Raw genomic sequence first — 18,354 nt, 5'->3', positions numbered from 1 at the left:
AGACCGCTCGGCCATGCTACCTGGGTGAAAAGCGATAAAATGTCCTTGGAGTAAGGGAAGTATAGCTGATTTTATTTTAAAGTAGTGTATGTGTGCTAACGGGCATATCTCTCTCCAACAGGACAAAGCAATAATTCTGAGAATTGTCTTTTCCTAAACATCAAAATGTACAAGTATCATATGAAAAGATTAAAGGATAAGCTCATTTAAAAGTAAGCAAATCATTAAGCTACATGAGATAAGAATTTGAAAACCTCAGAGGTAGTGGAGGTGGCAGCAGAGGGATTCAAGCCCACACACCCAAAGAGACTGCAGCCTTAATCCAGCACATCTAGACTCCACGACCATGACACTGCAAATGCTTGCTCCATTAAATAGCAAAACTGTTCAGGTATTTCTGAAAACTCACTGATTTACCTAATTTGATCATCATCACAAGATTGTTCTTTGCACAACCCAATCTACTATTAAATTCGACTTTTCATGAACTTCCTGACTGCAAAAGCTGGCAGCAGTGGGATTTGAACCCACGCCTCCAAAGAGACTGGAGCCTTAATCCAGCGCCTTAGACCGCTCGGCCATGCTACCTGGATGACAGCTGTGTCAACTTCCTTGGAGTAAGGCAAGTATAGCTGATTTCATTTTAAAGTAGTGTATGTGTGGTAATGGGCATATCACTCTCCAAAAAGACAAAGCAATAATTCTGAGAATTGTCTTTTCCTAAACATCAAAATATACAAGTATCATATGAAAAGATTAAAGGATAAGCTCAGTAAAAAGTAAGCAAATCATTACGCTACATGAGATAAGAATTTGAAAACCTCCGAGGTAGTAAGAGTGGCACCAGCGGGATTCAAACCCACACACCCAAAGAGACTGCAACCTTAAACCAGCACATCTAGACCCCACGAACCATGTTGCTGCAAATGCTTCCTCGATTCCATACTGACACAGTCAAGGTATTTCTGAAAACTCACTGATTTACCTAATTTGCTAATCGTCACAAGATTGTTCTTTGCCCAACACTAAAAGCTGGCAGCAGTGGGATTTGAACCCACGCCTCCAAAGAGACTGGAGCCTAAATCCAGCGCCTTAGACCGCTCGGCCATGCTACCTGGGTGAAAAGCGATAAAATGTCCTTGGAGTAAGGGAAGTATAGCTGATTTTATTTTAAAGTAGTGTATGTGTGCTAACGGGCATATCTCTCTCCAACAGGACAAAGCAATAATTCTGAGAATTGTCTTTTCCTAAACATCAAAATGTACAAGTATCATATGAAAAGATTAAAGGATAAGCTCATTTAAAAGTAAGCAAATCATTAAGCTACATGAGATAAGAATTTGAAAACCTCAGAGGTAGTGGAGGTGGCAGCAGAGGGATTCAAGCCCACACACCCAAAGAGACTGCAGCCTTAATCCAGCACATCTAGACTCCACGACCATGACACTGCAAATGCTTGCTCCATTAAATAGCAAAACTGTTCAGGTATTTCTGAAAACTCACTGATTTACCTAATTTGATCATCATCACAAGATTGTTCTTTGCACAACCCAATCTACTATTAAATTCGACTTTTCATGAACTTCCTGACTGCAAAAGCTGGCAGCAGTGGGATTTGAACCCACGCCTCCAAAGAGACTGGAGCCTTAATCCAGCGCCTTAGACCGCTCGGCCATGCTACCTGGATGACAGCCGTGTCAACTTCCTTGGAGTAAGGCAAGTATAGCTGATTTCATTTTAAAGTAGTGTATGTGTGGTAATGGGCATATCACTCTCCAAAAAGACAAAGCAATAATTCTGAGAATTGTCTTTTCCTAAACATCAAAATATACAAGTATCATATGAAAAGATTAAAGGATAAGCTCAGTAAAAAGTAAGCAAATCATTACGCTACATGAGATAAGAATTTGAAAACCTCCGAGGTAGTAAGAGTGGCACCAGCGGGATTCAAACCCACACACCCAAAGAGACTGCAACCTTAAACCAGCACATCTAGACCCCACGAACCATGTTGCTGCAAATGCTTCCTCGATTCCATACTGACACAGTCAAGGTATTTCTGAAAACTCACTGATTTACCTAATTTGCTAATCGTCACAAGATTGTTCTTTGCCCAACACTAAAAGCTGGCAGCAGTGGGATTTGAACCCACGCCTCCAAAGAGACTGGAGCCTAAATCCAGCGCCTTAGACCGCTCGGCCATGCTACCTGGGTGAAAAGCGATAAAATGTCCTTGGAGTAAGGGAAGTATAGCTGATTTTATTTTAAAGTAGTGTATGTGTGCTAACGGGCATATCTCTCTCCAACAGGACAAAGCAATAATTCTGAGAATTGTCTTTTCCTAAACATCAAAATGTACAAGTATCATATGAAAAGATTAAAGGATAAGCTCATTTAAAAGTAAGCAAATCATTAAGCTACATGAGATAAGAATTTGAAAACCTCAGAGGTAGTGGAGGTGGCAGCAGAGGGATTCAAGCCCACACACCCAAAGAGACTGCAGCCTTAATCCAGCACATCTAGACTCCACGACCATGACACTGCAAATGCTTGCTCCATTAAATAGCAAAACTGTTCAGGTATTTCTGAAAACTCACTGATTTACCTAATTTGATCATCATCACAAGATTGTTCTTTGCACAACCCAATCTACTATTAAATTCGACTTTTCATGAACTTCCTGACTGCAAAAGCTGGCAGCAGTGGGATTTGAACCCACGCCTCCAAAGAGACTGGAGCCTTAATCCAGCGCCTTAGACCGCTCGGCCATGCTACCTGGATGACAGCCGTGTCAACTTCCTTGGAGTAAGGCAAGTATAGCTGATTTCATTTTAAAGTAGTGTATGTGTGGTAATGGGCATATCACTCTCCAAAAAGACAAAGCAATAATTCTGAGAATTGTCTTTTCCTAAACATCAAAATATACAAGTATCATATGAAAAGATTAAAGGATAAGCTCAGTAAAAAGTAAGCAAATCATTACGCTACATGAGATAAGAATTTGAAAACCTCCGAGGTAGTAAGAGTGGCACCAGCGGGATTCAAACCCACACACCCAAAGAGACTGCAACCTTAAACCAGCACATCTAGACCCCATGAACCATGTTGCTGCAAATGCTTCCTCGATTCCATACTGACACAGTCAAGGTATTTCTGAAAACTCACTGATTTACCTAATTTGCTAATCGTCAAAAGATTGTTCTTTGCCCAACACTAAAAGCTGGCAGCAGTGGGATTTGAACCCACGCCTCCAAAGAGACTGGAGCCTAAATCCAGCGCCTTAGACCGCTCGGCCATGCTACCTGGGTGAAAAGCGATAAAATGTCCTTGGAGTAAGGGAAGTATAGCTGATTTTATTTTAAAGTAGTGTATGTGTGCTAACGGGCATATCTCTCTCCAACAGGACAAAGCAATAATTCTGAGAATTGTCTTTTCCTAAACATCAAAATGTACAAGTATCATATGAAAAGATTAAAGGATAAGCTCATTTAAAAGTAAGCAAATCATTAAGCTACATGAGATAAGAATTTGAAAACCTCAGAGGTAGTGGAGGTGGCAGCAGAGGGATTCAAGCCCACACACCCAAAGAGACTGCAGCCTTAATCCAGCACATCTAGACTCCACGACCATGACACTGCAAATGCTTGCTCCATTAAATAGCAAAACTGTTCAGGTATTTCTGAAAACTCACTGATTTACCTAATTTGATCATCATCACAAGATTGTTCTTTGCACAACCCAATCTACTATTAAATTCGACTTTTCATGAACTTCCTGACTGCAAAAGCTGGCAGCAGTGGGATTTGAACCCACGCCTCCAAAGAGACTGGAGCCTTAATCCAGCGCCTTAGACCGCTCGGCCATGCTACCTGGATGACAGCCGTGTCAACTTCCTTGGAGTAAGGCAAGTATAGCTGATTTCATTTTAAAGTAGTGTATGTGTGGTAATGGGCATATCACTCTCCAAAAAGACAAAGCAATAATTCTGAGAATTGTCTTTTCCTAAACATCAAAATATACAAGTATCATATGAAAAGATTAAAGGATAAGCTCAGTAAAAAGTAAGCAAATCATTACGCTACATGAGATAAGAATTTGAAAACCTCCGAGGTAGTAAGAGTGGCACCAGCGGGATTCAAACCCACACACCCAAAGAGACTGCAACCTTAAACCAGCACATCTAGACCCCACGAACCATGTTGCTGCAAATGCTTCCTCGATTCCATACTGACACAGTCAAGGTATTTCTGAAAACTCACTGATTTACCTAATTTGCTAATCGTCACAAGATTGTTCTTTGCCCAACACTAAAAGCTGGCAGCAGTGGGATTTGAACCCACGCCTCCAAAGAGACTGGAGCCTAAATCCAGCGCCTTAGACCGCTCGGCCATGCTACCTGGGTGAAAAGCGATAAAATGTCCTTGGAGTAAGGGAAGTATAGCTGATTTTATTTTTAAGTAGTGTATGTGTGCTAACGGGCATATCTCTCTCCAACAGGACAAAGCAATAATTCTGAGAATTGTCTTTTCCTAAACATCAAAATGTACAAGTATCATATGAAAAGATTAAAGGATAAGCTCATTTAAAAGTAAGCAAATCATTAAGCTACATGAGATAAGAATTTGAAAACCTCAGAGGTAGTGGAGGTGGCAGCAGAGGGATTCAAGCCCACACACCCAAAGAGACTGCAGCCTTAATCCAGCACATCTAGACTCCACGACCATGACACTGCAAATGCTTGCTCCATTAAATAGCAAAACTGTTCAGGTATTTCTGAAAACTCACTGATTTACCTAATTTGATCATCATCACAAGATTGTTCTTTGCACAACCCAATCTACTATTAAATTCGACTTTTCATGAACTTCCTGACTGCAAAAGCTGGCAGCAGTGGGATTTGAACCCACGCCTCCAAAGAGACTGGAGCCTTAATCCAGCGCCTTAGACCGCTCGGCCATGCTACCTGGATGACAGCCGTGTCAACTTCCTTGGAGTAAGGCAAGTATAGCTGATTTCATTTTAAAGTAGTGTATGTGTGGTAATGGGCATATCACTCTCCAAAAAGACAAAGCAATAATTCTGAGAATTGTCTTTTCCTAAACATCAAAATATACAAGTATCATATGAAAAGATTAAAGGATAAGCTCAGTAAAAAGTAAGCAAATCATTACGCTACATGAGATAAGAATTTGAAAACCTCCGAGGTAGTAAGAGTGGCACCAGCGGGATTCAAACCCACACACCCAAAGAGACTGCAACCTTAAACCAGCACATCTAGACCCCACGAACCATGTTGCTGCAAATGCTTCCTCGATTCCATACTGACACAGTCAAGGTATTTCTGAAAACTCACTGATTTACCTAATTTGCTAATCGTCACAAGATTGTTCTTTGCCCAACACTAAAAGCTGGCAGCAGTGGGATTTGAACCCACGCCTCCAAAGAGACTGGAGCCTAAATCCAGCGCCTTAGACCGCTCGGCCATGCTACCTGGGTGAAAAGCGATAAAATGTCCTTGGAGTAAGGGAAGTATAGCTGATTTTATTTTAAAGTAGTGTATGTGTGCTAACGGGCATATCTCTCTCCAACAGGACAAAGCAATAATTCTGAGAATTGTCTTTTCCTAAACATCAAAATGTACAAGTATCATATGAAAAGATTAAAGGATAAGCTCATTTAAAAGTAAGCAAATCATTAAGCTACATGAGATAAGAATTTGAAAACCTCAGAGGTAGTGGAGGTGGCAGCAGAGGGATTCAAGCCCACACACCCAAAGAGACTGCAGCCTTAATCCAGCACATCTAGACTCCACGACCATGACACTGCAAATGCTTGCTCCATTAAATAGCAAAACTGTTCAGGTATTTCTGAAAACTCACTGATTTACCTAATTTGATCATCATCACAAGATTGTTCTTTGCACAACCCAATCTACTATTAAATTCGACTTTTCATGAACTTCCTGACTGCAAAAGCTGGCAGCAGTGGGATTTGAACCCACGCCTCCAAAGAGACTGGAGCCTTAATCCAGCGCCTTAGACCGCTCGGCCATGCTACCTGGATGACAGCCGTGTCAACTTCCTTGGAGTAAGGCAAGTATAGCTGATTTCATTTTAAAGTAGTGTATGTGTGGTAATGGGCATATCACTCTCCAAAAAGACAAAGCAATAATTCTGAGAATTGTCTTTTCCTAAACATCAAAATATACAAGTATCATATGAAAAGATTAAAGGATAAGCTCAGTAAAAAGTAAGCAAATCATTACGCTACATGAGATAAGAATTTGAAAACCTCCGAGGTAGTAAGAGTGGCACCAGCGGGATTCAAACCCACACACCCAAAGAGACTGCAACCTTAAACCAGCACATCTAGACCCCACGAACCATGTTGCTGCAAATGCTTCCTCGATTCCATACTGACACAGTCAAGGTATTTCTGAAAACTCACTGATTTACCTAATTTGCTAATCGTCACAAGATTGTTCTTTGCCCAACACTAAAAGCTGGCAGCAGTGGGATTTGAACCCACGCCTCCAAAGAGACTGGAGCCTAAATCCAGCGCCTTAGACCGCTCGGCCATGCTACCTGGGTGAAAAGCGATAAAATGTCCTTGGAGTAAGGGAAGTATAGCTGATTTTATTTTAAAGTAGTGTATGTGTGCTAACGGGCATATCTCTCTCCAACAGGACAAAGCAATAATTCTGAGAATTGTCTTTTCCTAAACATCAAAATGTACAAGTATCATATGAAAAGATTAAAGGATAAGCTCATTTAAAAGTAAGCAAATCATTAAGCTACATGAGATAAGAATTTGAAAACCTCAGAGGTAGTGGAGGTGGCAGCAGAGGGATTCAAGCCCACACACCCAAAGAGACTGCAGCCTTAATCCAGCACATCTAGACTCCACGACCATGACACTGCAAATGCTTGCTCCATTAAATAGCAAAACTGTTCAGGTATTTCTGAAAACTCACTGATTTACCTAATTTGATCATCATCACAAGATTGTTCTTTGCACAACCCAATCTACTATTAAATTCGACTTTTCATGAACTTCCTGACTGCAAAAGCTGGCAGCAGTGGGATTTGAACCCACGCCTCCAAAGAGACTGGAGCCTTAATCCAGCGCCTTAGACCGCTCGGCCATGCTACCTGGATGACAGCCGTGTCAACTTCCTTGGAGTAAGGCAAGTATAGCTGATTTCATTTTAAAGTAGTGTATGTGTGGTAATGGGCATATCACTCTCCAAAAAGACAAAGCAATAATTCTGAGAATTGTCTTTTCCTAAACATCAAAATATACAAGTATCATATGAAAAGATTAAAGGATAAGCTCAGTAAAAAGTAAGCAAATCATTACGCTACATGAGATAAGAATTTGAAAACCTCCGAGGTAGTAAGAGTGGCACCAGCGGGATTCAAACCCACACACCCAAAGAGACTGCAACCTTAAACCAGCACATCTAGACCCCACGAACCATGTTGCTGCAAATGCTTCCTCGATTCCATACTGACACAGTCAAGGTATTTCTGAAAACTCACTGATTTACCTAATTTGCTAATCGTCACAAGATTGTTCTTTGCCCAACACTAAAAGCTGGCAGCAGTGGGATTTGAACCCACGCCTCCAAAGAGACTGGAGCCTAAATCCAGCGCCTTAGACCGCTCGGCCATGCTACCTGGGTGAAAAGCGATAAAATGTCCTTGGAGTAAGGGAAGTATAGCTGATTTTATTTTAAAGTAGTGTATGTGTGCTAACGGGCATATCTCTCTCCAACAGGACAAAGCAATAATTCTGAGAATTGTCTTTTCCTAAACATCAAAATGTACAAGTATCATATGAAAAGATTAAAGGATAAGCTCATTTAAAAGTAAGCAAATCATTAAGCTACATGAGATAGGAATTTGAAAACCTCAGAGGTAGTGGAGGTGGCAGCAGAGGGATTCAAGCCCACACACCCAAAGAGACTGCAGCCTTAATCCAGCACATCTAGACTCCACGACCATGACACTGCAAATGCTTGCTCCATTAAATAGCAAAACTGTTCAGGTATTTCTGAAAACTCACTGATTTACCTAATTTGATCATCATCACAAGATTGTTCTTTGCACAACCCAATCTACTATTAAATTCGACTTTTCATGAACTTCCTGACTGCAAAAGCTGGCAGCAGTGGGATTTGAACCCACGCCTCCAAAGAGACTGGAGCCTTAATCCAGCGCCTTAGACCGCTCGGCCATGCTACCTGGATGACAGCCGTGTCAACTTCCTTGGAGTAAGGCAAGTATAGCTGATTTCATTTTAAAGTAGTGTATGTGTGGTAATGGGCATATCACTCTCCAAAAAGACAAAGCAATAATTCTGAGAATTGTCTTTTCCTAAACATCAAAATATACAAGTATCATATGAAAAGATTAAAGGATAAGCTCAGTAAAAAGTAAGCAAATCATTACGCTACATGAGATAAGAATTTGAAAACCTCCGAGGTAGTAAGAGTGGCACCAGCGGGATTCAAACCCACACACCCAAAGAGACTGCAACCTTAAACCAGCACATCTAGACCCCACGAACCATGTTGCTGCAAATGCTTCCTCGATTCCATGCTGACACAGTCAAGGTATTTCTGAAAACTCACTGATTTACCTAATTTGCTAATCGTCACAAGATTGTTCTTTGCCCAACACTAAAAGCTGGCAGCAGTGGGATTTGAACCCACGCCTCCAAAGAGACTGGAGCCTAAATCCAGCGCCTTAGACCGCTCGGCCATGCTACCTGGGTGAAAAGCGATAAAATGTCCTTGGAGTAAGGGAAGTATAGCTGATTTTATTTTAAAGTAGTGTATGTGTGCTAACGGGCATATCTCTCTCCAACAGGACAAAGCAATAATTCTGAGAATTGTCTTTTCCTAAACATCAAAATGTACAAGTATCATATGAAAAGATTAAAGGATAAGCTCATTTAAAAGTAAGCAAATCATTAAGCTACATGAGATAAGAATTTGAAAACCTCAGAGGTAGTGGAGGTGGCAGCAGAGGGATTCAAGCCCACACACCCAAAGAGACTGCAGCCTTAATCCAGCACATCTAGACTCCACGACCATGACACTGCAAATGCTTGCTCCATTAAATAGCAAAACTGTTCAGGTATTTCTGAAAACTCACTGATTTACCTAATTTCATCATCATCACAAGATTGTTCTTTGCACAACCCAATCTACTATTAAATTCGACTTTTCATGAACTTCCTGACTGCAAAAGCTGGCAGCAGTGGGATTTGAACCCACGCCTCCAAAGAGACTGGAGCCTTAATCCAGCGCCTTAGACCGCTCGGCCATGCTACCTGGATGACAGCCGTGTCAACTTCCTTGGAGTAAGGCAAGTATAGCTGATTTCATTTTAAAGTAGTGTATGTGTGGTAATGGGCATATCACTCTCCAAAAAGACAAAGCAATAATTCTGAGAATTGTCTTTTCCTAAACATCAAAATATACAAGTATCATATGAAAAGATTAAAGGATAAGCTCAGTAAAAAGTAAGCAAATCATTACGCTACATGAGATAAGAATTTGAAAACCTCCGAGGTAGTAAGAGTGGCACCAGCGGGATTCAAACCCACACACCCAAAGAGACTGCAACCTTAAACCAGCACATCTAGACCCCACGAACCATGTTGCTGCAAATGCTTCCTCGATTCCATACTGACACAGTCAAGGTATTTCTGAAAACTCACTGATTTACCTAATTTGCTAATCGTCACAAGATTGTTCTTTGCCCAACACTAAAAGCTGGCAGCAGTGGGATTTGAACCCACGCCTCCAAAGAGACTGGAGCCTAAATCCAGCGCCTTAGACCGCTCGGCCATGCTACCTGGGTGAAAAGTGATAAAATGTCCTTGGAGTAAGGGAAGTATAGCTGATTTTATTTTAAAGTAGTGTATGTGTGCTAACGGGCATATCTCTCTCCAACAGGACAAAGCAATAATTCTGAGAATTGTCTTTTCCTAAACATCAAAATGTACAAGTATCATATGAAAAGATTAAAGGATAAGCTCATTTAAAAGTAAGCAAATCATTAAGCTACATGAGATAAGAATTTGAAAACCTCAGAGGTAGTGGAGGTGGCAGCAGAGGGATTCAAGCCCACACACCCAAAGAGACTGCAGCCTTAATCCAGCACATCTAGACTCCACGACCATGACACTGCAAATGCTTGCTCCATTAAATAGCAAAACTGTTCAGGTATTTCTGAAAACTCACTGATTTACCTAATTTGATCATCATCACAAGATTGTTCTTTGCACAACCCAATCTACTATTAAATTCGACTTTTCATGAACTTCCTGACTGCAAAAGCTGGCAGCAGTGGGATTTGAACCCACGCCTCCAAAGAGACTGGAGCCTTAATCCAGCGCCTTAGACCGCTCGGCCATGCTACCTGGATGACAGCCGTGTCAACTTCCTTGGAGTAAGGCAAGTATAGCTGATTTCATTTTAAAGTAGTGTATGTGTGGTAATGGGCATATCACTCTCCAAAAAGACAAAGCAATAATTCTGAGAATTGTCTTTTCCTAAACATCAAAATATACAAGTATCATATGAAAAGATTAAAGGATAAGCTCAGTAAAAAGTAAGCAAATCATTACGCTACATGAGATAAGAATTTGAAAACCTCCGAGGTAGTAAGAGTGGCACCAGCGGGATTCAAACCCACACACCCAAAGAGACTGCAACCTTAAACCAGCACATCTAGACCCCACGAACCATGTTGCTGCAAATGCTTCCTCGATTCCATACTGACACAGTCAAGGTATTTCTGAAAACTCACTGATTTACCTAATTTGCTAATCGTCACAAGATTGTTCTTTGCCCAACACTAAAAGCTGGCAGCAGTGGGATTTGAACCCACGCCTCCAAAGAGACTGGAGCCTAAATCCAGCGCCTTAGACCGCTCGGCCATGCTACCTGGGTGAAAAGCGATAAAATGTCCTTGGAGTAAGGGAAGTATAGCTGATTTTATTTTAAAGTAGTGTATGTGTGCTAACGGGCATATCTCTCTCCAACAGGACAAAGCAATAATTCTGAGAATTGTCTTTTCCTAAACATCAAAATGTACAAGTATCATATGAAAAGATTAAAGGATAAGCTCATTTAAAAGTAAGCAAATCATTAAGCTACATGAGATAAGAATTTGAAAACCTCAGAGGTAGTGGAGGTGGCAGCAGAGGGATTCAAGCCCACACACCCAAAGAGACTGCAGCCTTAATCCAGCACATCTAGACTCCACGACCATGACACTGCAAATGCTTGCTCCATTAAATAGCAAAACTGTTCAGGTATTTCTGAAAACTCACTGATTTACCTAATTTGATCATCATCACAAGATTGTTCTTTGCACAACCCAATCTACTATTAAATTCGACTTTTCATGAACTTCCTGACTGCAAAAGCTGGCAGCAGTGGGATTTGAACCCACGCCTCCAAAGAGACTGGAGCCTTAATCCAGCGCCTTAGACCGCTCGGCCATGCTACCTGGATGACAGCCGTGTCAACTTCCTTGGAGTAAGGCAAGTATAGCTGATTTCATTTTAAAGTAGTGTATGTGTGGTAATGGGCATATCACTCTCCAAAAAGACAAAGCAATAATTCTGAGAATTGTCTTTTCCTAAACATCAAAATATACAAGTATCATATGAAAAGATTAAAGGATAAGCTCAGTAAAAAGTAAGCAAATCATTACGCTACATGAGATAAGAATTTGAAAACCTCCGAGGTAGTAAGAGTGGCACCAGCGGGATTCAAACCCACACACCCAAAGAGACTGCAACCTTAAACCAGCACATCTAGACCCCACGAACCATGTTGCTGCAAATGCTTCCTCGATTCCATACTGACACAGTCAAGGTATTTCTGAAAACTCACTGATTTACCTAATTTGCTAATCGTCACAAGATTGTTCTTTGCCCAACACTAAAAGCTGGCAGCAGTGGGATTTGAACCCACGCCTCCAAAGAGACTGGAGCCTAAATCCAGCGCCTTAGACCGCTCGGCCATGCTACCTGGGTGAAAAGCGATAAAATGTCCTTGGAGTAAGGGAAGTATAGCTGATTTTATTTTAAAGTAGTGTATGTGTGCTAACGGGCATATCTCTCTCCAACAGGACAAAGCAATAATTCTGAGAATTGTCTTTTCCTAAACATCAAAATGTACAAGTATCATATGAAAAGATTAAAGGATAAGCTCATTTAAAAGTAAGCAAATCATTAAGCTACATGAGATAAGAATTTGAAAACCTCAGAGGTAGTGGAGGTGGCAGCAGAGGGATTCAAGCCCACACACCCAAAGAGACTGCAGCCTTAATCCAGCACATCTAGACTCCACGACCATGACACTGCAAATGCTTGCTCCATTAAATAGCAAAACTGTTCAGGTATTTCTGAAAACTCACTGATTTACCTAATTTGATCATCATCACAAGATTGTTCTTTGCACAACCCAATCTACTATTAAATTCGACTTTTCATGAACTTCCTGACTGCAAAAGCTGGCAGCAGTGGGATTTGAACCCACGCCTCCAAAGAGACTGGAGCCTTAATCCAGCGCCTTAGACCGCTCGGCCATGCTACCTGGATGACAGCCGTGTCAACTTCCTTGGAGTAAGGCAAGTATAGCTGATTTCATTTTAAAGTAGTGTATGTGTGGTAATGGGCATATCACTCTCCAAAAAGACAAAGCAATAATTCTGAGAATTGTCTTTTCCTAAACATCAAAATATACAAGTATCATATGAAAAGATTAAAGGATAAGCTCAGTAAAAAGTAAGCAAATCATTACGCTACATGAGATAAGAATTTGAAAACCTCCGAGGTAGTAAGAGTGGCACCAGCGGGATTCAAACCCACACACCCAAAGAGACTGCAACCTTAAACCAGCACATCTAGACCCCACGAACCATGTTGCTGCAAATGCTTCCTCGATTCCATACTGACACAGTCAAGGTATTTCTGAAAACTCACTGATTTACCTAATTTGCTAATCGTCACAAGATTGTTCTTTGCCCAACACTAAAAGCTGGCAGCAGTGGGATTTGAACCCACGCCTCCAAAGAGACTGGAGCCTAAATCCAGCGCCTTAGACCGCTCGGCCATGCTACCTGGGTGAAAAGCGATAAAATGTCCTTGGAGTAAGGGAAGTATAGCTGATTTTATTTTAAAGTAGTGTATGTGTGCTAACGGGCATATCTCTCTCCAACAGGACAAAGCAATAATTCTGAGAATTGTCTTTTCCTAAACATCAAAATGTACAAGTATCATATGAAAAGATTAAAGGATAAGCTCATTTAAAAGTAAGCAAATCATTAAGCTACATGAGATAAGAATTTGAAAACCTCAGAGGTAGTGGAGGTGGCAGCAGAGGGATTCAAGCCCACACACCCAAAGAGACTGCAGCCTTAATCCAGCACATCTAGACTCCACGACCATGACACTGCAAATGCTTGCTCCATTAAATAGCAAAACTGTTCAGGTATTTCTGAAAACTCACTGATTTACCTAATTTGATCATCATCACAAGATTGTTCTTTGCACAACCCAATCTACTATTAAATTCGACTTTTCATGAACTTCCTGACTGCAAAAGCTGGCATCAGTGGGAATTGAACCCACGCCTCCAAAGAGACTGGAGCCTTAATCCAGCGCCTTAGACCGCTCGGCCATGCTACCTGGATGACATCCGTGTCAACTTCCTTGGAGTAAGGCAAGTATAGCTGATTTCATTTTAAAGTAGTGTATGTGTGGTAATGGGCATATCACTCTCCAAAAAGACAAAGCAATAATTCTGAGAATTGTCTTTTCCTAAACATCAAAATATACAAGTATCATATGAAAAGATTAAAGGATAAGCTCAGTAAAAAGTAAGCAAATCATTACGCTACATGAGATAAGAATTTGAAAACCTCCGAGGTAGTAAGAGTGGCACCAGCGGGATTCAAACCCACACACCCAAAGAGACTGCAACCTTAAACCAGCACATCTAGACCCCACGAACCATGTTGCTGCAAATGCTTCCTCGATTCCATACTGACACAGTCAAGGTATTTCTGAAAACTCACTGATTTACCTAATTTGCTAATCGTCACAAGATTGTTCTTTGCCCAACACTAAAAGCTGGCAGCAGTGGGATTTGAACCCACGCCTCCAAAGAGACTGGAGCCTAAATCCAGCGCCTTAGACCGCTCGGCCATGCTACCTGGGTGAAAAGCGATAAAATGTCCTTGGAGTAAGGGAAGTATAGCTGATTTTATTTTAAAGTAGTGTATGTGTGCTAACGGGCATATCTCTCTCCAACAGGACAAAGCAATAATTCTGAGAATTGTCTTTTCCTAAACATCAAAATGTACAAGTATCATATGAAAAGATTAAAGGATAAGCTCATTTAAAAGTAAGCAAATCATTAAGCTACATGAGATAAGAATTTGAAAACCTCAGAGGTAGTGGAGGTGGCAGCAGAGGGATTCAAGCCCACACACCCAAAGAGACTGCAGCCTTAATCCAGCACATCTAGACTCCACGACCATGACACTGCAAATGCTTGCTCCATTAAATAGCAAAACTGTTCAGGTATTTCTGAAAACTCACTGATTTACCTAATTTGATCATCATCACAAGATTGTTCTTTGCACAACCCAATCTACTATTAAATTCGACTTTTCATGAACTTCCTGACTGCAAAAGCTGGCAGCAGTGGGATTTGAACCCACGCCTCCAAAGAGACTGGAGCCTTAATCCAGCGCCTTAGACCGCTCGGCCATGCTACCTGGATGACAGCCGTGTCAACTTCCTTGGAGTAAGGCAAGTATAGCTGATTTCATTTTAAAGTAGTGTATGTGTGGTAATGGGCATATCACTCTCCAAAAAGACAAAGCAATAATTCTGAGAATTGTCTTTTCCTAAACATCAAAATATACAAGTATCATATGAAAAGATTAAAGGATAAGCTCAGTAAAAAGTAAGCAAATCATTACGCTACATGAGATAAGAATTTGAAAACCTCCGAGGTAGTAAGAGTGGCACCAGCGGGATTCAAACCCACACACCCAAAGAGACTGCAACCTTAAACCAGCACATCTAGACCCCACGAACCATGTTGCTGCAAATGCTTCCTCGATTCCATACTGACACAGTCAAGGTATTTCTGAAAACTCACTGATTTACCTAATTTGCTAATCGTCACAAGATTGTTCTTTGCCCAACACTAAAAGCTGGCAGCAGTGGGATTTGAACCCACGCCTCCAAAGAGACTGGAGCCTAAATCCAGCGCCTTAGACCGCTCGGCCATGCTACCTGGGTGAAAAGCGATAAAATGTCCTTGGAGTAAGGGAAGTATAGCTGATTTTATTTTTAAGTAGTGTATGTGTGCTAACGGGCATATCTCTCTCCAACAGGACAAAGCAATAATTCTGAGAATTGTCTTTTCCTAAACATCAAAATGTACAAGTATCATATGAAAAGATTAAAGGATAAGCTCATTTAAAAGTAAGCAAATCATTAAGCTACATGAGATAAGAATTTGAAAACCTCAGAGGTAGTGGAGGTGGCAGCAGAGGGATTCAAGCCCACACACCCAAAGAGACTGCAGCCTTAATCCAGCACATCTAGACTCCACGACCATGACACTGCAAATGCTTGCTCCATTAAATAGCAAAACTGTTCAGGTATTTCTGAAAACTCACTGATTTACCTAATTTGATCATCATCACAAGATTGTTCTTTGCACAACCCAATCTACTATTAAATTCGACTTTTCATGAACTTCCTGACTGCAAAAGCTGGCAGCAGTGGGATTTGAACCCACGCCTCCAAAGAGACTGGAGCCTTAATCCAGCGCCTTAGACCGCTCGGCCATGCTACCTGGATGACAGCCGTGTCAACTTCCTTGGAGTAAGGCAAGTATAGCTGATTTCATTTTAAAGTAGTGTATGTGTGGTAATGGGCATATCACTCTCCAAAAAGACAAAGCAATAATTCTGAGAATTGTCTTTTCCTAAACATCAAAATATACAAGTATCATATGAAAAGATTAAAGGATAAGCTCAGTAAAAAGTAAGCAAATCATTACGCTACATGAGATAAGAATTTGAAAACCTCCGAGGTAGTAAGAGTGGCACCAGCGGGATTCAAACCCACACACCCAAAGAGACTGCAACCTTAAACCAGCACATCTAGACCCCACGAACCATGTTGCTGCAAATGCTTCCTCGATTCCATACTGACACAGTCAAGGTATTTCTGAAAACTCACTGATTTACCTAATTTGCTAATCGTCACAAGATTGTTCTTTGCCCAACACTAAAAGCTGGCAGCAGTGGGATTTGAACCCACGCCTCCAAAGAGACTGGAGCCTAAATCCAGCGCCTTAGACCGCTCGGCCATGCTACCTGGGTGAAAAGCGATAAAATGTCCTTGGAGTAAGGGAAGTATAGCTGATTTTATTTTAAAGTAGTGTATGTGTGCTAACGGGCATATCTCTCTCCAACAGGACAAAGCAATAATTCTGAGAATTGTCTTTTCCTAAACATCAAAATGTACAAGTATCATATGAAAAGATTAAAGGATAAGCTCATTTAAAAGTAAGCAAATCATTAAGCTACATGAGATAAGAATTTGAAAACCTCAGAGGTAGTGGAGGTGGCAGCAGAGGGATTCAAGCCCACACACCCAAAGAGACTGCAGCCTTAATCCAGCACATCTAGACTCCACGACCATGACACTGCAAATGCTTGCTCCATTAAATAGCAAAACTGTTCAGGTATTTCTGAAAACTCACTGATTTACCTAATTTGATCATCATCACAAGATTGTTCTTTGCACAACCCAATCTACTATTAAATTCGACTTTTCATGAACTTCCTGACTGCAAAAGCTGGCAGCAGTGGGATTTGAACCCACGCCTCCAAAGAGACTGGAGCCTTAATCCAGCGCCTTAGACCGCTCGGCCATGCTACCTGGATGACAGCCGTGTCAACTTCCTTGGAGTAAGGCAAGTATAGCTGATTTCATTTTAAAGTAGTGTATGTGTGGTAATGGGCATATCACTCTCCAAAAAGACAAAGCAATAATTCTGAGAATTGTCTTTTCCTAAACATCAAAATATACAAGTATCATATGAAAAGATTAAAGGATAAGCTCAGTAAAAAGTAAGCAAATCATTACGCTACATGAGATAAGAATTTGAAAACCTCCGAGGTAGTAAGAGTGGCACCAGCGGGATTCAAACCCACACACCCAAAGAGACTGCAACCTTAAACCAGCACATCTAGACCCCACGAACCATGTTGCTGCAAATGCTTCCTCGATTCCATACTGACACAGTCAAGGTATTTCTGAAAACTCACTGATTTACCTAATTTGCTAATCGTCACAAGATTGTTCTTTGCCCAACACTAAAAGCTGGCAGCAGTGGGATTTGAACCCACGCCTCCAAAGAGACTGGAGCCTAAATCCAGCGCCTTAGACCGCTCGGCCATGCTACCTGGGTGAAAAGCGATAAAATGTCCTTGGAGTAAGGGAAGTATAGCTGATTTTATTTTAAAGTAGTGTATGTGTGCTAACGGGCATATCTCTCTCCAACAGGACAAAGCAATAATTCTGAGAATTGTCTTTTCCTAAACATCAAAATGTACAAGTATCATATGAAAAGATTAAAGGATAAGCTCATTTAAAAGTAAGCAAATCATTAAGCTACATGAGATAAGAATTTGAAAACCTCAGAGGTAGTGGAGGTGGCAGCAGAGGGATTCAAGCCCACACACCCAAAGAGACTGCAGCCTTAATCCAGCACATCTAGACTCCACGACCATGACACTGCAAATGCTTGCTCCATTAAATAGCAAAACTGTTCAGGTATTTCTGAAAACTCACTGATTTACCTAATTTGATCATCATCACAAGATTGTTCTTTGCACAACCCAATCTACTATTAAATTCGACTTTTCATGAACTTCCTGACTGCAAAAGCTGGCAGCAGTGGGATTTGAACCCACGCCTCTAAAGAGACTGGAGCCTTAATCCAGCGCCTTAGACCGCTCGGCCATGCTACCTGGATGACAGCCGTGTCAACTTCCTTGGAGTAAGGCAAGTATAGCTGATTTCATTTTAAAGTAGTGTATGTGTGGTAATGGGCATATCACTCTCCAAAAAGACAAAGCAATAATTCTGAGAATTGTCTTTTCCTAAACATCAAAATATACAAGTATCATATGAAAAGATTAAAGGATAAGCTCAGTAAAAAGTAAGCAAATCATGACGCTACATGAGATAAGAATTTGAAAACCTCCGAGGTAGTAAGAGTGGCACCAGCGG

The 18,354-nt window shown here is 41.1% G+C and overlaps 7 non-coding genes across 7 annotated transcripts in view; all 7 read right to left on the bottom strand.

Moving 5' to 3' along the window:
- Positions 1 to 21, bottom strand: part of TRNAL-UAG (transfer RNA leucine (anticodon UAG)) — an 82-nt gene extending 61 nt beyond the window's left edge. Inside the window, exon 1 of the tRNA in view lies at positions 1 to 21. This exon is cut by the window's left edge and continues 61 nt beyond it. This is a non-coding gene — a tRNA (tRNA-Leu).
- Positions 22 to 1,033: 1,012 nt separating this feature from the next.
- TRNAL-UAG (transfer RNA leucine (anticodon UAG)) lies at positions 1,034 to 1,115 on the bottom strand. Its single transcript has one exon. It is a non-coding gene; the product is annotated as a tRNA-Leu (tRNA).
- Positions 1,116 to 2,127: 1,012 nt separating this feature from the next.
- TRNAL-UAG (transfer RNA leucine (anticodon UAG)) lies at positions 2,128 to 2,209 on the bottom strand. The gene has a single exon. It is a non-coding gene; the product is annotated as a tRNA-Leu (tRNA).
- Positions 2,210 to 3,221: 1,012 nt separating this feature from the next.
- On the bottom strand, positions 3,222 to 3,303 carry TRNAL-UAG (transfer RNA leucine (anticodon UAG)). Its single transcript has one exon. It is a non-coding gene; the product is annotated as a tRNA-Leu (tRNA).
- A 1,012-nt stretch (positions 3,304 to 4,315) lies between these two features.
- TRNAL-UAG (transfer RNA leucine (anticodon UAG)) lies at positions 4,316 to 4,397 on the bottom strand. The gene has a single exon. It is a non-coding gene; the product is annotated as a tRNA-Leu (tRNA).
- A 1,012-nt stretch (positions 4,398 to 5,409) lies between these two features.
- TRNAL-UAG (transfer RNA leucine (anticodon UAG)) lies at positions 5,410 to 5,491 on the bottom strand. The gene has a single exon. It is a non-coding gene; the product is annotated as a tRNA-Leu (tRNA).
- A 12,519-nt stretch (positions 5,492 to 18,010) lies between these two features.
- On the bottom strand, positions 18,011 to 18,092 carry TRNAL-AAG (transfer RNA leucine (anticodon AAG)). Its single transcript has one exon. It is a non-coding gene; the product is annotated as a tRNA-Leu (tRNA).
- Between the last annotated feature and the right edge of the window lie 262 nt (positions 18,093 to 18,354).

Source organism: Anomaloglossus baeobatrachus, chromosome 5 (genome assembly GCF_048569485.1).
Source record: "Anomaloglossus baeobatrachus isolate aAnoBae1 chromosome 5, aAnoBae1.hap1, whole genome shotgun sequence".
Lineage (NCBI taxonomy): Eukaryota > Metazoa > Chordata > Amphibia > Anura > Aromobatidae > Anomaloglossus > Anomaloglossus baeobatrachus.
This window is presented reverse-complemented; position numbering and strand designations above follow the sequence as displayed.